Raw genomic sequence first — 6,931 nt, 5'->3', positions numbered from 1 at the left:
AGAGAGAGAGAGAGAGAGAGAGAGAGAGAGAGGAGCGCCGCGGCCTCGTCTCGTTCCCCTCTGCCTCCTCCTTGTCGCCGGAGTCCGGTCGCTGCGACCAGGAGCGCCGCCGCCCTCAACCCTCCTCGCCATCGTCCATGGCCACGCCTGCGCCTACCTCGCCGGACCCCGCATTCCGCCCCGTGTACCACTACCGTCGACCCTCGAAGATTCCGTGGACGTCAAGTTCCTCGTCGTAACCCCGAACAACTATGAAATGTGTACCGCTACTTCCACTATCGTCGCCGCGAAGACGTTGGATTCGTCAAGTTCCTCTCCGAAACATGTACCACTACCGTCGACCTGAACATCTACGAAAATGTGTACAACTACCGTTGCCGTGATTTCGACAAGACGTCATGTACCTCTACTTCCACTACGACACGAGTACAACTACTTCCACTACGACCGCTGTAAGAACGACTACTTCCTCTACATCGTACCGAACCCGAACCCCTCCGAAATGCACGCTTCACAGGTATAATCCCGAGATGACGACCGCCCGTGAACGAATGCTTGTGTGTTGTATGAGATGCCCGTGTTTGCAGCGTGTCCGAGAGAGGTCTTTGCATGTTCCTCGTTTGCCATGCCGCTGTCCCGTGGGAACCAGGTAATCCGGGATCACCCCACCATCTTGCATGACTCGCTCACGCCACTTCTTTTGCACTGGTATCTCCGTGAGTTATCGGGACCGGAATGTTGCCGTGGCACCATTTTCGTTTCACCGCCGTGGCACCTTTTTCCTTCCGCCATGGCGACAAATGCCTCGTAACATGCTTATGTCAACCTTTTCATAAATTGCATAAACTTGCATATGTCATCCGCATCATGATAACAACATTTAAAATGTTTAAAATTGTTGTTTGCATTAAATTGCTAAATGATATGGGGATTTTCCGGAATTGTTGTTTGTTGTTTCCGGCCTCATTTAAACTTGCCTAAATAGTTAGTTCAATTATGTTTCACCTCTTGCCATGTTTGACAACATTTAATATTGTTGGTTAGCTTAAACGAGAGAGAACTAAATATTTGAAAGTGGTGTTTCGTCAATATGCAACTCGTTGCATATTGAGCTCCACTTAGCTTGTAGTATTGTTTGTTGCACTTTGCCATGCCATGCCCCATTAAACCGGACATGCATCATACTTGTTTGTGCATCATGACATGTTTATGATTGTGTGTTTACCATATTGTTTGCTTCTTTCCGGTTTGCTTCTCTCGTTAGCTTCGGTTTCATTCCGGAGTTGTGAGGATTCGTTTGACTACGTTCTTCTTCCTTGCGGGATCTCAGGCAAGATGACCATTACCCTCGATATCACTTCTATCTTTGCTTGCTAGTTGCTTCGTTCTATCGCTATGCTGCGCTACCTATCACTTGTTTACCATGCCTCCCATATTGCCATGTCAGCCTCTAACCTTTTCACCCTTCCTAGCAAACCATTGTTTGGCTATGTTACCCGCTGTTGCTCAGCCCCTCTTATAGCGTTGTTAGTTGCAGGTGAAGTTGAAGATTGCTCCATGACGGACAGGATTATGTTGGGATATCACAATATCTCTTATTTAATTAATGCATCTATATACTTGGTAAAGGGTGGAAGACTCGGCCTTATGCCTGGTGTTTTGCTCCACTCTTGCCGCCCTAGTTTCCGTCATACCGGTGTTATGTTCCCGGATTTTGCGTTCCTTACGCGGTTGGGTGATTTATGGGACCCCCTTGATAGTTCGCTTTGAATAAAACTCCTCCAGCAAGGCCCAACATTGGTTTTAACATTTGCCACCTAAGCCTTTTTCCCTTGGGTTCTGCAGACTCAAGGGTCATCTTTATTTTACCCCCCCGGGCCAGTGCTCCTCCGAGTGTTGGTCCAAACTAGAGCACCGTGTGGGACCATTCCTTGGCAACTTGGATTACGTCGGTACCTGTATGCTTAGCTTATCCGGTGTGCCCTGAGAACGAGATATGTGCAGCTCCTATCGGGATTTGTCGGCACAGCGGGTGGTCTTGCTGGTCTTGTTTTACCATTGTCGAAATGTCTTGCGAACCGTGATTCCGAGGCTGATCGGGTCTTCCTGGGAGAAGGAATATCCTTCGTTGACCGTGAGAGCTTGTGATGGGCTAAGTTGGGACACCCCTGCAGGGTTTAAACTTTCGAAAGCCGTGCCCGCGGTTATGAGGCAGATGGGAATTTGTTAATGTCCGGTTGTAGATAACTTGACACCAGATCTGATTAAAATACATCAACAGCATGTGTAGCCATGATGGTCTCTTTTCGGCAGAGTCCGGGAAGTGAACACGGTTTTGGGTTATGTTTGATGTAAGTAGGAGTTCAGGATCACTTCTTGATCATTGCTAGCTTCACGACCGTTCCGTTTGCTCTCTTCTCGCTCTTATTTGCGTATGCCAGCCACCATATATGCTTAGTCGCTGCTGCAACCTCACCACTTTACCACTTCCTACCCATAAGCTTAAATAGTCTTGATCTCGCGGGTTTTGAGATTGCTGAGTCCTCGTGACTCACCAGATACTAGCACAACAGTTGCAGGTGCCGATGATACCAGTGCAGGCGATGCAACCGAGATTAGATGGGAGCTCAACGAAGGTCTTGGTCGTTGCTATGTTTCGTTTCATGTTGATCAGTAGTGGAGCCCAGTTGGGACGATCGGGGATCTAGGAGTTGGGTTATCTTCTTTTCTTTTGGCTTCGTCCGTAGTCGGACTATGTGTGTACTCTGAATGATGTATGATTTATTTATGTTCATTGTGTGAAGTGGCGATTGTAAGCCAACTCTTTATCCCATTCTTGTTCATTACATGGGATTGTGTGAAGATGACCCTTCTTGCGACAAAACCACAATGCGGTTATGCCTCTAAGTCGTGCTTCGACACGTGGGAGATATAGCCGCATCGTGGGTGTGACAATATGGCCTTAATTTCTTCGAGTCCGGCCGTGGCAGCATCCGTCCATTCAAAGTGTTCGGTGCGCCGGAGGAGGCGATAGAGGGGCAGCGCCTTTTCTCCCAAACGGGAGATGAAGCGGCTTAGAGCCGCCACGCATCCCGTCAATTTTTGTATTTGTTTGAGGTCTTTTGGGATATCCAATTGTGACAGAGCCCGGATCTTGGCTGGGTTTGCTTCAATTCCTCTACCGGATACAATGAAGCCCAAGAGCTTTCCGGCTGGTACGCCGAAAACACATTTTTCCGGGTTGAGCTTGATGTCGTATGCTCGAAGGTTGTCGAATGTAAGCCTCAAATCGTCTATTAGAGTTTCGATGTGTTTGGTCTTAATGACCACATCATCTACGTACACCTCCACTGTTTTGCCTATCTGGGTGGCCAGACATGTCTGAATCATGCGCTGATATGTTGCGCCGGTGTTTTTGAGTCCGAAGGGCATTGTGTTGAAGCAGAATGGTCCGTACGGAGTAATGAATGCCGTTGCGGCCTGGTATTTTTCCGCCATCTTGATTTGATGGTATCCGGAGTATGCGTCGAGGAAGCACAATGAATCGTGCCCTGCGGTGGCGTCGATGATTTGGTCAATGCGTGGGAGAGGGAAAGGGTCCTTTGGACAGGCCTTGTTAAGGTCTTTGAAATCGACACAAAGGCGCCAGGATTTGTCCTTTTTTGGTACCATTAGCAGGTTGGCTTGCCAGTCCGGATGTTTTATATCTCTGATGAATTCGGCTTCTAAGAGTTTGGCTAGCTCCTCTCCCATTGCCTGTCTTTTGGGTTCGGAAAATCGCCGAAGAGCCTGTTTGACTGGCTTGAATCCTTTTAGGATATTTAGGCTGTGTTCTGCCAGTCTGCGTGGGATTTCTGGCATGTCTGAAGGGTGCCAGGCAAAAATGTCCCAATTTTCCCGAAGGAATTCTCGTAGTGCGGCTTCTACATCAGGATGTAATTGTGCCCCAATGGAGGCCGTCTTTGTAGGGTCCGTTGGATGGACCTAGAATTTGACTATTTCGTCTGCTGGTTTAAAAGAGGTGGACTTAGACCTCTTATCGAGTATCGCATCGTCCCTATCCACCGTGGAGCGCAGCGCAGTGAGTTCCTCGGCCGCTAGGGCTTCGGATAATGCCTCTAGGGCCAGTGCGGCTGTCTTATTTTCAGCGCGGAGTGCTATGTCTGGATCACTGACAAGAGTGATTATTCCATTGGGCCCGAACATTTTGAGCTTCATGTACCCGTAATGGGGTATAGCTTGGAAGATTGTGAATGCCTCTCGCCCTAACAAGGCATGATATCCGCTGCCGAATGGGGCCACTTGGAACGTGACCTCTTCGGACCTGTAATTGTCCGGCGAGCCGAACACTATGTCTAGTGTGATTTTTCCTGTGCAGCGCACTTCTCGACTAGGGATTATTGCTCTGAAGGTTGTGCTGCTTCGCTCAATGCGGCTCCAGTCAATTTCCATTTTTTGGAGGGTTTCCTCGTAGATGAGGTTTAATCCGCTGCCACCATCCATGAGTACCTTGGTAAGACGAAAGCCGTCCACTATCGGACTGAGGACCAATGCGGTTGGTGCTCGAGCTATTCGGAATTTAGGTTCGTCGCTGGCATTGAAGGTGATGGCCGTGTCGCTCCATGGATTTGTTGTTGCTACTTGGTAGACTTCGGCGAGGCTGCGGATTGTTCATTTCCGCATGTTATTTGATATGAATGTCTCGAAGACTGTTAATACCGTATTGGTACTGTTGGGCTGGTTGCCCGAGGCTAGAAAGCCTTCGCCACTTTTGGCCACCTGCCGTAATATCCAACATGCTCGAAGGCTATGTGTTGGAGTGGCGCCCTCCGTACTGTGGATTTTACAGGGTCCGTTGAGCCATCCCTCCAGTACGGTTCCGTGCCCTTTAAGGGGTTTTTGCTCTTTGGTTTTTAACCCAGGTGCTTGAGTATGACGCACCCTTTTATTTCGAACTAGGGTTGTATTCAGGGCCGGATTGTCCCAAAACCTGGTTTCGGTTTTCCCGGCACTCTCCATCGCACAGTATTTTTGTATAATTACCGCCCGCGTGTAAGATATGTAATGAGCAGTCCTTCTCCGTGCGCAAGACGAATTCTTCTTCTTAAGTAAGCTGGGTTATTTAGTTTTATTTGCCAGCTTTATGCATTTATGGATTTGTTTTTGCGACTCTTTCCGCTTTTCTTATGAGTTTTACAAAAATATTTCCCCAGAGTGAAAAATGTCTCGTCCTTGGACTCGCTCCATGCCAACTCCACCAGAGGAAAATTTTGATGCACAACCCAGCAACGGGTTCACTCAGGGACAGTCAAGCCAACAGGGCAGTGAATCGGCACTTTCACAAATGTGCCGCCTTTATGAGCAGAGTCAGCAACAACATCGGGAAATGATGAACCAAGTCATCAACATGGGAAATCATCATGGACAGTATCAGCAGCATTCCAAGTTATCTGAGCTACAGAAGACACGTCCTCAAACATTTTCTCACACTGACAAACCTCTTGAAGCCGAGGACTGGCTTCGAGATATGGAGAGAAAATTAATTATTGCAAAATGTTCAGACCCCGAGAAGGTATTGTATGCTCCGCACTATCTCACAGGAGCAGCCGCATCGTGGTGGGAGAATTTTCTGCACATGCATCCCCACGAAAATGACATAACCTGGGATGATTTCAAGGAAGGTTTCCGTGGTGCACACATTCCTAAGAGTATTATGAAAATCAAGAAGAGAGAGTTCGATGACCTCAAACAAAGGAACATGACAGTGTTAGATTACAACAGTCAATTTACTCTATTGTCCCGCTACGCCAATGAAGAGCGTATGACTGAAATCAAGAAGATGGAGAAATTCCTTGACGGTCTGGCGCCCGCGCTTAAATGCCAACTGGTCGTGCACACTTTTCCTGATTTTAAAATACTGGTAGACAAAGCCATTACTCTGGAAAATGAGAGACGCAGTCTGGAAGATATCCGCAAGCGAAAAAGGGACCAGACTAATCATGCTCGCAATCACCGAAGCAAGACAGATTTTCAAAAGGGTGGGACACACAAATCCTCATCCGATGTCTCACGCCCAATCAAGAATTTTCATGCAAGGGACAAGGAATTCACCTATCGCCCCGGCGTTACTTGTTACGATTGTGGAGAAGAAGGGCACTATGCCAAATAGTGCCCCAAGCCAAGGAATTCAACCCCAAAGCCGAACAACGGCGGCAACAATTCCGCGCCCAAGCGAAACAATTTCAATCCCAACAATAACCACAGGAAGGGTCATCTGAACCACGTAACGAAAGAGGAGGCACAAAATGCTCCGGATATCGTACTCGGTACGTTTCCTGTCAACACAATACCTGCAATGGTTTTGTTTGATTCTGGAGCTTCTCACTCTTTCATTTCGAAATTTTTTGCTTTGCAAAATAATTTTTCGATGCTTCCTTTGGAGAAATCCATGACCATCAAGTCCCCTGGGATTCAGCAAGTTACTCAGAATTACTGTCAGAATGTGGTCATTGAGTTCGAAGGATTGGAGTTTCACGCAAATCTTATTGTGTTGGAAAATAAAGGACTGGATGTCATCCTAGGGATGGATTGGCTAACCACCAATAAGGGTTTTATCGACTGTTTCAACAGGACCGTAATTCTCACACACCACCAAGGGAAGACTATAAGAGTATCAGCCAAGGAAGGAAAAATACCCCGGCAACCGAGATTGAATAAGGTGGATGTTTCTGAGCTAAACAAGGTTCCAGTAGTGTGTGAATTTCCAGATGTATTCCCTGAAGAACTACCAGGCATGCCACCAGACCGGGAAATAGAATTCCGCATTGAGTTAGCACCAGGAACCACCCCCATATACAAGAAACCATACAGAATGGCACCATCCGAGTTGATCGAGTTGAAGAAGCAAATAAAGGAATTACTGGAAAAAGGA

This window comes from Triticum dicoccoides, chromosome 7B, assembly GCF_002162155.2.
Source record: "Triticum dicoccoides isolate Atlit2015 ecotype Zavitan chromosome 7B, WEW_v2.0, whole genome shotgun sequence".
Lineage (NCBI taxonomy): Eukaryota > Viridiplantae > Streptophyta > Magnoliopsida > Poales > Poaceae > Triticum > Triticum dicoccoides.
Note: the sequence above shows the minus strand (reverse complement) of the source record.